This window comes from Octodon degus, unplaced genomic scaffold (assembly GCF_000260255.1).
Source record: "Octodon degus isolate 3935 unplaced genomic scaffold, OctDeg1.0 scaffold00007, whole genome shotgun sequence".
Lineage (NCBI taxonomy): Eukaryota > Metazoa > Chordata > Mammalia > Rodentia > Octodontidae > Octodon > Octodon degus.
The window spans coordinates 23,788,996-23,792,909 of NW_004524583.1; the positions used below are offsets into that span (position 1 = coordinate 23,788,996).

Here is a 3,914-nt window from a genome sequence, read left to right on the forward strand (position 1 = left end):
CTCTCTCTCTCTCTCTCTCTCTCTCTCTCTCTCTCTCTCTCTCCAGTTCAGCCCACCCCCAGGGTGGGGATGGCACAGCTGGGGATTGAACCCAGGTCTCCTGAGCCTGCCTGAACAGGTGCTCTAGACTGCTGAGCTATCTTGCTGGCTCTAAGCATTCATTTTCTGGAGACTCCGGAGTCTCTGACAGCTGCAAAGGAAAAGCCCTAGGGCCGCAGCAGTCTGTAGACAAAAGAGAAAAAGGATGGGAAAAAAAAAGATGAATTGCACTTCAGAGACTAAGAGGTTGAGAAAAAAATAAAAAGAGACTAAGGGGTTGAGAGAAGTGGAGAAGAAAGAAAAAACTCACAAGGCTTTTGGCTGAACTACCCGGCTTGCCCTGTAGGTGTCTCTCTTTACCTCCTGCTGCTGGCTTTTCAAGAGAAACATGTCACCAGTTGGGTCTGAGAATAAGGAACTGGGTCTGAAGTAAGGAACTTAGCCCACTCTCTTGTAGAAGGTCTACTGAATCTTGTCAAAGGAAAAGAATTTTCAAGATGACTCAGAAAGAAACATGGGGAGGGCTTATTAGGGATTCAGGGCACACTCAGTGAAAAACAGGCGCTCAGAAATGAGCCTGTCACAGTTTGGAACTAGGAACATCTGGACTTCTCTTGAAGGGGCTGATAGGCAAAGGTTGCCACCCTCCAGAGAGTGCTACCCCAGTCCACAGGTCTGACTTCAGTGGAGGGGAAGGTGTGGGTAATTTACACATGTTTTGGGTTTGCACAACCTGTTTCTTTATCTTAGGATCAGACTTCTGCGCATCTTTATTTTTATTTTTTGTATTTTAGGGAAGGGTCTAGAGGGTGTTCAGGGTCTCACTACTAGATCGGACTCATAGTGATCCGCCTGTTTACAGCCTCCCAAGAGCTGGGATTATAGGCGTGCACCACCATGCTCAGTCTTAGTTGCCCTCTCAGAATGCCCCAGGGGTGGTGCTGGTACTGCAGCCCTGGGGATTGAACCCCCGGCCCCTGCACCTGCTTGCAGGTGCTTTAATCCACTGAGCTATTTGACTGGTCCTGCATCTGTATTAATTAATCCAATTTATGCACTCTTAATATTCCTGAGGAATTTAGGGTATGATGAGTTTGGTAGAAAAAGAGCTTCCGTGTAGCCAAAGGAATGTTGATGTTGTGACAGCAGATGGCAGCAAGTGGAGAGGACCCTCCCACAAAGGAACTGAGAGCAGAGGAACAAGGAGGTTTTGAGAGTGGCCCCTCCCTTGTCACGGAGGTTGCATGCAGGCACTCCTGAGATACATGAAAATTAGTGAAGCAGCGATGTTGTACTTATTTTAGTATTTATCATATTTTAAGGCATAATAAACCCCTCCCACAGTCTTATAAACCTTTCACATGCTTTAAAACACATTTCTAATGTTCTTAACCATTTTCTAAACTTGTAAACCAACATAGTTTTAACAACATTTGTATACTGTATGGTACTGCAAAATGCCACAATAAAGAAAAAATCCACAATAAATAATTTAGATAAATATTTTTTGAAAACCCACAAAAGAATGAGTCTGCAAACGTTAAACAGTGACATAGCCAGGGACAACTGTATTACAAACTTGTAACCAACCAATGCCCAGGCTTTTGGGTCAGCATTCCCAAAATGTTGATATCCGCCTGTACTGTGCTTTCAGGTTATATAGTTTTTCAGCTTTCCATAGTGACCTCATTACTTCATTTTCTGGAATTTTACAAAAATGACACACAACTGCCCCAAGGTTTACATTACCCAGACACTGTTAGGCATCTGTCTGTCTCCAAGTTGTCTTAATTATGTGGTCCTATTGTATGACCCTGGTTTTCTCAAAGTGGGTTTATGCTTCGCTGCATGGGAGGGGGCAAGGGAGTGAGTTTATCTATAGTTTAAGGGAATGTAAGTGACCCTTCCTTAAAAGGGAGTCTCTTTTGCCCCATCAGCATGGATCACCTTGGATAACTTCAACTGGGCCTGGAAGGTATAGTCATCTTAAAAGCACAATTTTCAGGTATGATTTCCTTCTTTTTATTTTTTATTTCTTCTGCCCTACATCAGCGGTATATTGAATAGAAACAGCAAAAACAAAAGCTTTGGAAGTCTAAAGAGTTCTGAGATCAGAAACTTGAGGGCTACTGGTCTGGCTGTGTGTGTGTGTGTGTGTGTGTGTGTTTCTCCAATATATATTTTCTCTTTTTTTTGGTAACCAAAGATTTATGAAAATATTTCAGTTGAAATATTTTTTTAGCAGCAAAAAAAACAACAACAACAAACAAACAAACAAACAAAAAACAAACCAAAATCAAAGCTTTTGATTCATTTCTCAACATCAATCAACAGGTCTCTCAAACAGACTGTAGAGTATGCCACACAACATGTTCGGAATTCAGATTTATTGATTTCCACAGTACTGACTTTAAAACACGGTATGAAGCTTCCTGCAGGAAAGGGAGCTGGTGATTTGAAGTCAAAAGTTAAGCTAGTGGTGAAAGCACCTCGCCCTTGGCTTCAGTTGCACATCACCTCAGATTGCAGAGATTGTTTTTTGAGTGAAGTTCCAGCGCCCTGAAATCCTAGGTGCTGCATGCCTCTCTCCAAATGTCCTCCAATTTGGGTCAGGATCCTGGGCCAGAGGTGACAGTGCTATCAAGAATACTGCCATGGCCCAGCACAGTATTTGATCGCATCCACGTAGAACTGGAAGCCAGTGCACCTGGGAGGAAGAGGCTTCCATGGAGGCGCAATCCCACCGCAGTCCTCCCATCCTTCTATAGGTTCACCGACCACATTTCTATGGAGACCACGCACAACTTCTCAGACCTCTCTTTGGTGCCAGTCCACGCCCGGTCTTGTTCTAGCTAATAGGTTGAGTCTCTCTTTCCCTCCAGACTTACTGCACTGGCTGGCCAAAGGCACTGCGGGCAGGTGCTCCTGCACCGCCTTAACGGAAGGCACCGATCTTCAGGTTTCCCTTTATCCAACGCTTTCTTGCATTGTTTCTGCCTAAAGTGAGGATCCTTCTCGTTTTCTTCCTTCAGCTTTTCCACCTCTGCAGCCTGCTGTGTAGCATCTTTGTGTGTGTTAACTGCTAAAACATCCAACCACTACGATCTTGACCCCAGTGGCCACGTTTATTTCCCTCAACGTCTTACCTTCAGGGAGGAGCCCCTTACACAAGACATTTGCATGGCAGGCGGGTACCTCACAATGAAGTGAACCTTCTCTTTCACTCACAGCTCGTGCTGTCCAGAGGAACCTTCATGTGGAGCTTGGCCTTGTTCCAGTTGATCTTCAGGTCAACCAGCTTCCATCTGCTGACTGTGGCTTGAACCGAGAGGATGCAGGGTGCTGGGCCGGGTCTCAGGAGTCCTCAGGTGCCGACTCACAGCCTTGGCCTCCAAGCATCTGAGCAGCCACGCGGGCGCCTCTGTGTCCACCGCAGGCGCCTCGGTGCAGTCTGGCCCGCGCGCCACCGTGATGTTGCGCACGCGCTCACGGCCACGCAGAGGCTGCTGGGAAAAAGAGAGTGAGCGCTGCATCTCACTCTGTCGGGCAACATCCGCACTTCTTGGGATGTATTGTGTTGTTAAAAGTTTTAAGTCATGGTTTTTAATTTTTCCCTTTATTATTTGCCAACTTGTCTGTCAAATATCATTTTAATTCTTGTTTCATAATAATCTTTCTCTTTTAGGTTATACATTTGTCTCTGGATTTCTTCCTGTCTCAGATTTTAATAGGCAGTGATTACGTTGTCTTCAAATTCTTAATTTTTCTTGAAGTCATAAATATTTCACACATTGAAAATAAAAGGATATAAACCTCTTTATCAAACTTGACATACATTGTTATATTTACTTGAGCTTTTTAAACAAATTAAATGA

The 3,914-nt window shown here is 44.5% G+C and overlaps 1 pseudogene; it reads right to left on the reverse strand.

Annotated features, from left to right (window-relative positions):
- Positions 1 to 2,679: 2,679 nt before the first annotated feature.
- LOC101593117 lies at positions 2,680 to 3,572 on the reverse strand (annotated as a pseudogene).
- Between the last annotated feature and the right edge of the window lie 342 nt (positions 3,573 to 3,914).